Source organism: Leopardus geoffroyi, chromosome B1, assembly GCF_018350155.1.
Source record: "Leopardus geoffroyi isolate Oge1 chromosome B1, O.geoffroyi_Oge1_pat1.0, whole genome shotgun sequence".
NCBI classification, from domain to species: domain Eukaryota; kingdom Metazoa; phylum Chordata; class Mammalia; order Carnivora; family Felidae; genus Leopardus; species Leopardus geoffroyi.
In genome coordinates, this window is record NC_059327.1 from 161,771,532 (window position 1) to 161,783,890 (window position 12,359).

A 12,359-nucleotide genomic window follows, 5' to 3' on the forward strand; every position below is an offset into this window, starting at 1 on the left:
CCAGATTAATCCCATTCCCAGCCTGTAGCCCTTGAGCCTGGAGCAGCGTGACTCTTTCAATGAATGACTACACACTCATTTCTTGCATGTTTTAACGTTTATTTATTTTTGAGAGAGACAGAGACAGAGCACAAGCGGGGGAGGGGCAGAGAGAGAGGGAGACACAGAATCCGAAGCAGCCTCCAGGCTCCAAGCTGTCAGCGCAGAGCCCGACGCGGGGCGCGAACTCACGATCTGTGAGATCATGACCTGAGCCGAAGTCAAATGCTTAACCAACTGAGCCACCCAGGCACCCCTCTTGCATGTTTTAAAAAGCGTTCTTTTCCAATTTCCTAGATTCTTGTGTCTTACACTTTTAGGAAGAAAAAGAAAAGCTAGTTCGGTTGTGGTAAAACTTTCGGTTTTCAATAGTACTTCTGGGTGCAAGATATTTTTAATCCAGCGTGAACCTGAACAGCTGTGATGAACTACTTAATTAAATCATAAATGATAGATTCCTCATAAATTATACGTACACATTTTATAATTTTAATAGTTCTTTTTTTTTTAAAACCATAATCTGTAAACATTTGAGTGGAAGCTGTGAATTAGATTTCAAAATAGATGAGTAATTTTAGACTGCAACATCCATTTTCATAGCATTCCAGTTTATTTTAAGGGACAATTAGTAGCACTCGTAAAAATCTATCTAATTGCTAGACTAAATCAAACTCCATGGTACTTGGATGTTTTGGCCCTCATCAGGCCTATTTTTTTTTTCCCCAGAGTGACCAAAACGATAAGGGAATAGAGGCAAAAAATTAAATTCCAAAGACAAAATGCTTATAATTAACTTAATTATCACTTGGAAAATCAGCCCAGATTGACTTCGGCCAATTGCTCCTTTCTAGGTCTCAAAAATCATTTGCTGTTTTGACCCTTATTGCCAGCACAGCCCGAGTGTTTACTGATGAAATGTAACTTGAGCCTCTTTATAGCGAGTTCAAACAGTTGCTCGTATTGTATGGGGGCTTTGCTTGTTTCCAAATTCCAGATAAACGCTCAGATTTCATTGGTGAGGATCTGATGATGTCAGTACTCTGCTGCTGCTAACTCATCATCAATTGATAAAATATGCACTTTGACTTATCTTCTCCAGGCACCAGCTGCTGGCCAGTTTTCAACGCCTGTGGCCCAGTAACAGATTTAAATAATGCCTATAGTCATTTCCTCCTTTCTATGCAGGTTGGAGGCATGACGTCCTTGAATAATTTCTATGAACTGAGTTAGCTGGGTCCTAAGATAGAGAAACCAGTTTAGCTTCTTACTCCATGCCCAGAATTTAACAACAGAGAAGATCTCAAGGGCAAATCATTTCTATGCCAGCCACTACCTACTACCCCACTTACAGAGAGCTTTGAACAAACCTCTGAAGGACTAATCAGGCCTAACTCCATCGCAATCTTGCACAAATATTCCCTAAGTTGGGGCTTTGTTTCCGGTGGGCTTTCTGATGAAACCCTGTATTTACCTACTTTGAAAACCCCCCACTATTATTTTCAGGGTAATGGTAATGGGGCAGGACCCTTGCATCAACACAAACTGGTAGAAAAAAGCAGACACAGGGGATGTGTACCTCCATAAGAGGCAGCTGCTGTGCAGCTTCTGCCCCCTATGCCATGTGGCAAAAAAAGCCCCTGTGTGGCTAGATCGTCTGGTTTTTCCAGAAAAGTTGACGTTGGGATGTTGATATGAAATCCCAGTTTCAAGACATAGGCAACTGGCTTAAAATAATTTAAAATACTATCCGAGTCAAAGAATATGCTTCTCTAAGACACCTCTAGCTAATATATTGCCACTTTGCAAATTCTCTATTACAAGAACCATTGCTCTGTGGATTTATGGTCTTAATGCTAAATCAGCTTATAGATTGCAGCCTGGATGGCTCTTAAGTAACAGCTGTACGTATATAATGCCTACTACGTGCCAAACACTGTTGACCATACAAGCAGTGAACAAAACAGACAAAAGGAAGCTTACATTCTAGCATACATTCATCTTCATGGAACTCATAAAGGACAAGACAACGAAACGTGAGAAATGGAATGACGGAGACAGTCGAAATGGGATTTAGAATTAGGTGATTTTATCAGAGACTTTAGCACGTCATATAGAGTTCAATAAGATTAAAACTCTAAAAGCAAACTACTGCATGGAAAATGCAGCCAGGTTTAAAACCCCCTATCAGTATAAAGTATCTCTTCATTCAACAGGTATCTGTGGGGTCCCTACTTTGTGCCAAGTGCCTTGCTGGACAGAAAGGGTGCAATGGTGAACGAGAGAAACATGGCTTTAGCCATCTATGGTCAACTGTCAGAAGCAGAAAATAAATCGGAAAAAAGAAAAATAATTAGTAATAATAAGTAAAAATAATGACAAATCGTGATAAATGCTATGATAAAATAGAGACCAATGACCAGAGTGAGAAGCCTTGTTTAGAGAAGACAGTCAGGGAAATTCTGCCTGAGGAAGTAACATTAAGGTGAGGTCTGAAGAATGAGAAGAGAAAGTCACTTGAAAGGAGAGGGTAGGGTGAAGATTTCTAAATAGCGAAAACGGCATGTGCAAAGGTCCTGCGGCTTGAAAGAGCTTACTCAAAGAACTGAAGTCTAGTGAGGCTAGCAGATAGGGGGTTGAACCTGGAGGAAAAAGCAGGGCCATGTATCTTCAATAAGAACTTCAAGTTTACTCTAAGTGCAAGGGAAATTACTCTACAGTTTTGGCTGGGGGAGTGACATGATCTGATTTACACGTTTTGAAAATCACCATGGCCATTGTGTGCGCAAAAAACACACAGAAGTTGGGCAAACACCGACACAGGGAGATCAATTAGGAGGCCATTGTAAGTAGTAGTCTCTGTTAGAGATAATGGTTGAGCGCCCTAAGATAGTGTCATTGGACACAGAAGGACACCGATTTCAGATACATTTGGTTTAAGGGGGTTCCCCTTAAGTCCCAAGACTCTCTCTGCCTGTTCTTATTTTCTTCCGAGAAATAAAAAAAGCTTAAAGTCAACTATGCTTTCTGATATGAAAAGCTAGTGCAGGAAATGGATGGTCCATTCTGGCCTAGCAATGACATCTCTGTGAACTGAGTTGCCCCGCCTTCAAGTCCACAAAGATAAAAATCAAGGGCATGATCCTCTCTAAATATCTCCCTTGAAGCCAAAAACTTGGGTCATTAGGAGTTCTTGGGATTCTGAAAGATACAAACAGCCTGATTATCTCTCGTCTCAAGATATTTTATGTGTTTGTTTTATTGCTTACTTGTTTAAAAAATATCTGACACCATAATTGCAGAAGAAACTTCACTGTGACTCTTAACCAAACGAAAGGAATGGGGAATTCGCCCTGGAGAAAGTTTAAGTCCATCAGACTGGTTCACTCTGGGACTTGGGATTCCCATGGCTTATTTTTTTTACTCCATGTGCTAAGAACTCAGTCAAGCCAGCCTGGCCCGGTATTCCCAGCAAGGTGGGCTTGAAAATCAATCACAATTGAAAGATAAATCAAAGTAAATATCTGGTGGTTTTTTTTTTCCAACTTGATACGAGGAAGGGGAGGATGGCTTGGAGCCTGGAGCCTGGAGCCCAGGCCTTCGGCGTGGGGAATGTTCTCGTAAACCCAATCTCTCTGCCTCCAAACCCCACTTCATCCTGACCATTCCCATCGTCTGCAACCCCTCCCAGCACAAGTGTCAGCTGGGGAGAAGGAAAACGGGGGAGTGTCTGGGAGGCTTGGGTGGCTCAGTCTGTGAAGCGTCCAACTCTTGATTTTGGCTCAGGTCATAATCTCACAGTTCATGAGTTCGAGCCCCGCCCTGGGCTCTGTGCTGACAGTGGGGAGCCTGTTTGGGATGCTGTATCTCCCGTTCTCTCTGCCCCTTCCCCTCCCCCACTCATGCTCATGCTCATGCTTTCTCTCTCTCTCTCTCTCTCTCTCTCTCTCAAAAATAAACTTAAAGAAATTTTTAAAAAAAGAAAATTGGGGAGTATCTGATGCAAAAGAACATGACAGATTTATTAGGGTTGAGATGTTTGAAATTCCTCAAGTTTTTAACTTCTCCAGTGAAGGAAAGAATGAAGAAAAGGTTGTAAATGCATAAAGAGTGCAGCCTAGCTTACCATCCCTTGTGTTATCTTGCAGGGAGTCCCACGATTCTCAAAGAACACCACTTCCTTTAGCCGATCTCCGGAGTCCTTGGTCCCAAAGCTCTTTTCTCCAGCCAATCCCACCTCAGACCAAAGAAAACACCACCAGCCCCTCTGACCATCCTGCTACAACTGTAAATGATGCAACGCTTAATCCTGGGAATCCAGGCTAGTATACGGCTAACCTCCTAACAGTTGAAACAGTGCGTAGCCAACTTTAGGAATTCAACTTGTACGTTCCCCGGTGTTTTACACATCCTGGGAAACCTGTAAGGTCTGAATCAACGGCTTCTTCCCTCAGTGTTGCCTCTGTGGACATGACAGTTTAAGGATGAGAATCGCAAAAGCATAACATGCCTATGGTGGCCAGCAGCTTCCTGACACTCTGTCTTTTAGTTCTCACAATGGCCCTGCAACGTCAAACAGCTGGTTTAGTGCTGCTCGCTTAAGCAGCAAGCCTGCAGGTGTCTGCCTTTAACGCCCCTCCTCCTACCCTCTACCCCCCTCAATCCCTGCCCCACGCTGGCTTTCCTGACATGTATGTTAAGGCGTGGTGAGTATTATTATAGGATTCTTCCCTCTCTTTTCCAGCTCACGCCTTACACCTTTGGGTTTGTGTCAAAGGGATGATGTAGGGATGAGATCGTGAGAATAGTATTCACCACAACATCTAACAGGTAGGGGACCCATCAGATGTGCTAAGAATTCTGCATTTCCTCTCCGTTCAATCCTTGTGACAATTCTCAGGGATCGATGGCATGACCCTCAACTGAGACATGAGGGAGCTGAGACACCGCGAGGTTAAGTAACGTCTCCAAATCACTGGACACGAAGAAGCAGATCCCGGATTGGAAGTCAGGCTGACTTTCTTGGGAGCACCAGCTGTCAGTCTCTTAGCCTGCGAGCTACACGCCCCATGAGGACTCATCATCTGTTTCCTCTCTGGTCTTCACTCATTAAGACAAGAGGGTTAGCTGCTGTAGCGGATGCCGTGATACACTCCCTGGGTCCCTACTGCAGGATTTGGATCTGTCCTCCCCGCTGCTGGACCGGTTGGTGACTACCAATATCTCTTCCTTGGTGGGAGAGAGAGCCACCTAGGCCAATGTCATGCCCCTTCCCAGACAACCCATTTACAAGGATGTAAAGTAATGAAAGTTTCGGGGGCCCCTGGGGTGGCTCAGTCGGTTGAGTGTCCGACTTCGGCTCAGGTCACGATCTCGCGGTTCGTGAGTTCGAGCCCCGCGTCGGGCTCCGTGCTCACAGCTCGGAGCCTGGAGCCTGCTTTGGATTCTGTGTCTCCCTCTCTCTCTGCCCCTCCCAGGCTCACACTCACTCTCTCTCTCTCTGTCTGTCAAAAATAAATAAACTTAAAAAAAAAAAAAAGATATGAAAGTTCCTACCTTGAGTCAACCGTGAGTCCCCCAGGGGGTAGGCTGAGGCCTTTGCTGCATCTGCAATCACAGTTCACCTCCTCCTCGTCCTGCTTCCTGCCCCCATCACGCCCCCACAGGTGTTGATCCTGAGACCCCTTCCCAATGGACTTCCTGCACTCAAATCTCAAAGTCTGTCTTCCCAGGAATCCAACCCGTGATGGCCACAAAGTGTCCCACCCCCCTCTCCCAACCCTTACCCCCTAATGCCTGTCCTGCGTGTGCTGAGAATGGGGAGGGAGTGACACCACCTGTGTTCTCAGGTCATGCAGGGCACAGCAGTGGCCATCGTTAGCCCTCAGTCCAGCAGGTCAGCTAGGTGCTCCTACACCAGGCCCTACCCAGGGTGGAGGTGAGGACATGGGACTGAGGAGGGCACATTCCGATCATGACTTTTCTAGTGGAGCCCGACTGCATTCCCCTGGGGAGCCAGGTGGTCACCTCTGATCTGGGGGCGCTTGGTTTGCTGCTTTCCACCATGTCCCCCCCCCCCCCCACCGCCTCTCTGGGATCAGGGTCAAGCTCTTTGAGAAGCCAAAAGCAACTTGAAAGGAAAAACAGGGCAGGTATGACATCCTTATCCCTCTTTAAGATCAGAGCGTTTCATCATGGCTAAGAGTTAATGGAGTATTGACTTTCTTAGGTTTGGGGTGAAGCTGGGAAGAGAAGCAATTGTGGCCTGCCGGAAGGGAAAGGAACACTTATGGAGTCTCTGCTCGGTGTTAGTCCGAGCTCCGTTTTATCAAGGAGAAGAGGAAGGCACTTACTCAGGATCTGCTAAAAGGTGGCAGAGGCGGATACAAACCCACACTGGTTTCATTCCAAGCGCTCCGGCTTACGATTTACGTGCTGCCCTCACTGTAAGACTTGTACTTTAAAAATGATACAGTTGGGGGCGCCTGGGTGGCGCAGTCGGTTGAGCGTCCGACTTCAGCCAGGTCACGATCTCGCGGTCCGGGAGTTCGAGCCCCGCGTCGGGCTCTGGGCTGATGGCTCAGAGCCTGGAGCCTGTTTCCGATTCTGTGTCTCCCTCTCTCTCTGCCCCTCCCCCGTTCATGCTCTGTCTCTCTCTGTCCCAAAAATAAATAAACGTTGAAAAAAAAATTAAAAAAAAAAAATGATACAGTTGTAATTTCTTGTCCTTTTCCAGTATATGTCCAAATTCACAAAACGCCAAGGCCAATATGTGTGTGTGTGTATATATATATATATATATATATATATGTATGTATATTTAAAAACCATATGCCCACCTCCTTCTACAGGTGACTACCCCAGGGCCCCTGTATACCACGTCTACACCCCACATCGGCTCTCACTTTTCCTGGACTCACACCACCATTCTCTTGCCAAGTGCTTTTATCTCCTGTGGGTCTCGCCAGCACCTCTGGATTCAAGTGTCCCAGGGCTCCTGAGTAAAACCCAAGCTTTCACAGACTTCCTGTCTCTTTTCAAATTCCTAAAACCTCAATGTCGGCCATCCACTTGCTCCTGAAGCTGCAGTGACTGTGCTCCAGACCCCTATTAAGAAGCGCAGACAGGGGCGCCTGGGTGGCTCAGTCGGTTGAGCGTCCGACTTCGGCTCAGGTCACGATCTCGCGGTCCGTGAGTTCGAGCCCCGCATCGGGCTGTGTGCCGACAGCTCAGAGCCTGGAGCCTGTTTTGGATTCTGTGTCTCCCTCTCTCTCTCTGACCCTCCCCCGTTCATGCTCTGTCTCTCTCTGTCTCAAAAATAAATAAACGTTAAAAAAATTTTTTTTAAAGAAGCGCAGACATTGAAAGTCTTATGGGCTGTGAAGAACGTGAAGAATTCCAGGGCTGGCAGACACCGAGGCCCAAGATCGCACAAGTCTACTCCTTGGGTCCTTGGTAGGATTCTACAAGCTGCTCTACACTTTCAGTCATTGACCGGGCTCCTCATTGGTGAAGAACGCAGACTCTGGATCCAGACTGCCCAGAGTTCAAAGCCAGCCTCTGCCACTCGCTAACTGCGTGACCATGCACGGGCTTCTCTACATCTCCGTGTTTCATTCATAAGCTGGGAATGATACAAGTACCAACTTCACAGGGCTGACGTGAGCGTTAAGTGGTTTAATATATGTAATTATCCAAGGTCATTGTTCAAGACATGTCAATTATTCATTATTATTTTCATCCAATGCAACTGAAGATTTTAACGAAACAGAATTACCAAACTTTTCTACGGTGGTTTGAGAGACTTCCAGACACAGGTGGGTATTACAGCCGAGTAAGCAAGAGGACCCATGCAAGTGAAATGTCGGAGTCCATACCTTGGTTCTGGCTTTTTCTGCCTGCAAGACTTGGGAAATTATTTAACTTCTTTGGGCCTCAGGGTCCTCATCGCTAAAATGGGGGAAATTAAAGTGCTGATCAGCAAGGGTTGTCGGGGAAACTAAGAGATCATCTAAGCTCAGCACCTGGTACATAAAGACTTAAGATTTGTTAGCTCTTACCATATGATAAGGTATTTATTATATATATTATACATTTTGTATATTATTCTAGAACAACGTGGACCTCCCTCCATTGTTTTCAGCCCAGGCAACTTGGTAAGTCATGCCCAAGAATTACTTAGTATATAGAAAGCTTTGTATTTGCAAAATGATTTGTAATCACTGCACTACTTAACCAGTTAATGTGTATTACTCAAAACAGCCCCGGGAAGTTATCTGAGGTTCTCTGGAGTTGTGATAAGTCTTAGAAACGGGAGGTCACAGAAGAAGTTGACGATGGAATTAAGAGAGGAATTTGCACTCCCTGAAATTTGCTTTTTCTATCCATCCTGATCATTTAACCCCATCGAACACGGACATAGTGCTTGTTTACCTGGGCATCGATGGGTGACTGGACCGGGCACGTGCTTTGAGGGACTCGGTCCACAAGATTCCCAAAACCCCTTACATCCTCGCTAAGAGGAAGTGGGGCTCCGACGGAAACTGAGGACTCCGGTGGGTAGAAGACTCTGCTCTGGGGCTTATGGGTAAGATGGGCAACAGGGTAAAAGCTGGGAAGTTAGACGAATGAGCTCAGGATACCTGAAAGAGTGCAAAAGAGAGTCATTTCTATGATTGAGGTCAAGGGGAAAGAGTGATTTTGGAGAAAGGCTCTGTATATCTGAAGAAATTCAACATCACTTAAATATTACACACGTTGTGTCTTAACTGAGCTGTCCCTGTATTCAGAGCCCACACCTTCCCAAGGACAGAGTCACCTGGCAGGAGAACCAGCCACAGGCAAGTTTCTGGAGGCTGGAGCCAACCTCCCAGAGGAAAACAAAAGAAGCCTAACCCAGGAGTCTTACCAGAAACCGGCCCCACCCCCGCCCCCCACCTGCGGGTGCAGAGGACTCCCCGGGCGGTCTCCCAACGTCCCGGGCAATAGCCACACCTCATTACAGCTGAATGGGTCACTTCACAGGCAAATGCACCCGATAGGAATCAGGTCAAATCAGTTTTATATCCTGAAATCCCTGTTCGCTATTCCGCGCAGGGATGAGCCAATTTCCCCTACTAATGTCCTTGTGCAAATGGGTGGCTAGAGTTTCCTTGTACGCACCAGCGAGGAACCAGGTGGCAAAAATGAAAAAAATAAAAATAAAAACAAAAACCTGGTGGTAAATCAAATTGTAAGTGAGAGAGCGTGTGCATACCCATTGGTGCAAACTGAATTGTTTTAAATACAATAGGAGAGCCTGCAGCTTCCAAGACTCCCCTCTCGGGATAAAGGACTTAGGTTCGGGTTTTTGTTTGGTTTCGTTTGGTTTTAGAATGAATTTTTGCCTCTTGTTTCCTGGAGTGAAACAGACCCTCACCGCTGCTAAGTGCTCTGCTTCTAGGAGAAAAAAAAACGATGCTAACAAAACACAGCGAATAATTGTTGCAAAACAATATTGAGAGGTAACTGCCCTTCTTTCTTGACCTCTGACTGAAAACAAGGCCCTCCAGTAAAAGGTCCCCCCCCCCACTTTGTTGTAAAACAGGTTTATTTACATAACACAGCACAGTTTCAGGAAACTCACTCCAAGGACGCTTTTTCGTTCCAAGGAAAGCAAGGAGTCTGGAAGAATGTATGGCAAGTCCAGGGACTTTGTGGAGACGTCCCAAAGACCCGAGACTACAAAACAGCCTTCCTGTGTGATTCGGTGGCTTTGCTTTCAATTTGGGCCTCATGTTTTCCCCCGCCTGTTTTGTTACTGCATACTGGCTGAAGAGAATTCAGGTTCCATACATAAAATGTTCCCTACCCCTCTGTTGCCAAGGGATGAAGGGTGAACTAGATGCTGGTGCCCAGCTGTTCCCCAGCAGAACAAAAAAGAACATTTCAGATCGGGATGGGGGAGGGCAGGTCATTTAGAGACGAGAACAAAAAGTGTTTAGGAACTGGAAGCTTCCAAAGAGAAGGTGCTCTATATGTATCAAAAGCTTGGATGGATGGATGGATGGATGGAAGGATGGATGGATGAATGGGGTTGTGGAGTCCTCTGTCTTAAATGTATTGGGTTCACTCCTGAATATATTTGAGGGATGTACGCATGTTACCTTGGGGAGCAGCTCTACCCATTGGTTCTTTCAATCCCTAAGCTGTTACGGTCCCACAGACATTTTACTCGGGGTCAACCCCTGTGCCAGACGCTCAGAATTCCTCTCAGGAGCTTCAGTCTAGTGGACAGAACGAGATCTGAACAGAGTCATACCGACCGGGAGGCATTTGTGATGGGAAGCTACATAGAATTTTTAATGCAGAACATGAACTTCTGCTTCCGAATTCAACCTGTAGATTGAATACATGCACTTATTGACAATTTCAAATTAATTCTTTCCGCCATCAAATATTTATTGAGCGCTGACCGTATTCCAGGCACTCTGCACAATGGAGATACAGTAGTACCTATCAAGATAATCCCTGCCTTCCAAGGAGAAGACAATAGGCAATAAACAAATAAATATATAATGTGTCAGGTGACAATAATACCATGCAAAAGTAAAGCAAGATACGGAGTAGAGTAGGGTATTGATTTCTACAGGCTGATCAGGCATCGCCACCCCAATAAGGTGACATTGGAGCAGGAAAGACACTAGAGAAGTAAAGGAGCAAGCCATGCTGCTATGTGGGAGCAAAGCATTCTAGGTGTGGAAACAGCAAGTGCAAAGGCCCTGAGGTTATAGGCTGAACTTAGAGGGTTCAATGTACGTCAAGGAAGCCAATAGTGATGGAACAGAGTAAGTAGGGAAAGACTGAAGGAAGATGAGGTCAAAGACATAGCAGGGCCAGGTCTTTTTTTCTTTTATGTTTATTTTTGAGAGAGAGAATGTGTGTGTGCACGTGAGCAGGGGAGGAGCAGAGAGAGAGAATCCCAAGCAGGCTCCGAGCCAATAGCAGTGAGCCCAATGTGGGGAGCGAACTCATGAATTGGAAGGTCATGACCTGAGCCGAAGTCGGACACTCAACCGACTGGCGCCCCAGGGCCAGGTCTTATAGTACCTTTTTTTCAACGTTTATTTATTTTTGGGACAGAGAGAGACAGAGCATGAACGGGGGAGGGGCAGAGAGAGAGGGAGACACAGAATCGGAAACAGGCTCCAGGCTCTGAGCCATCAGCCCAGAGCCCGACGCGGGGCTCGAACTCACGGACCGCGAGATCGTGACCTGGCTGAAGTCGGACGCTTAACCGACTGCGCCACCCAGGCGCCCCATAGTACCTTTTTATCTGAGTGAGATAGGAAACCACTGGAGAGATCTGAGCGGCGACATAACAGGATAGGACTCACGTTCGAAAAGGACAATTCCAGCTGCTGTTTGGACAATTTACTGTGTGATTGAATGGTAGCAGGGAGACCAGTCAGGAGGTTACTGTGGCCGAGAGACGATGGCATCCTGTACCTGGGGTGGTAGGAACAGAGCCCGTGAGAAGCGGGTGGATTTCGGATCAATTTCGATGGACGAGTTGACCAGATTTTCTGTGGGTTGGATATAGGGCATGAAAGAGGAAGAGAGAGGGATAATTCCAAGATGTGGGGCCTAACCAGCTGGAAGAACAAAGTGCCATTTCCCGAGACGGGGGTGGTCGTGGCTCCAGAGGAGGGGAAGGGGGGAGGTTCTGTTTCGGACAAGTTAAGTATATGGCGCCTGCTGGATATCCAAGTAGAAATCTCAAGTCAGCAGCGGATGACAGGAGTCTAGAATTTCTTGAAGACAAGGCTGGCCATATAAGTTTGGGAGTCACAGCGACTGGGTAACATTTAGAGCCACGGGGATGGCTCGGAAATAGGCGTAAATAGATGCCAAAAGTGCCCCAAGGCCCCAGGGCCCTGGGGCACTGCAGCAGGGGAAGATCAGAAAGAGAGCTGATTCTGCTGGTTCAGAAAAGGAAAAGTGATGATGGTATAATTCTTGGCTCAGCGGGTGAATGGTATTTTACATGGTCACAAGAATCTGCTCACTCTCGGTTTCACCAATAACTGTCCGTGTAACCATATTAAGGGAAAGGAAGAAGGAAGACTAGGTATGTGTGGGGTTATCAAAGTGACACGTGATCATCTTCCAAAGTTGGAATAGAATAAATATCTCAAATTATAAAGATGATATATGGAAACAGGAAGGCACATACCACGAGAAATAACTGTAAGGGTAGAAAATGGCCTCTTTGCGGGCGGCGTGGGTAGGAGGGTGCAGAAGGAAAAAATGGAGCCAACCATCCCTCTTCATTTAAATTCTAT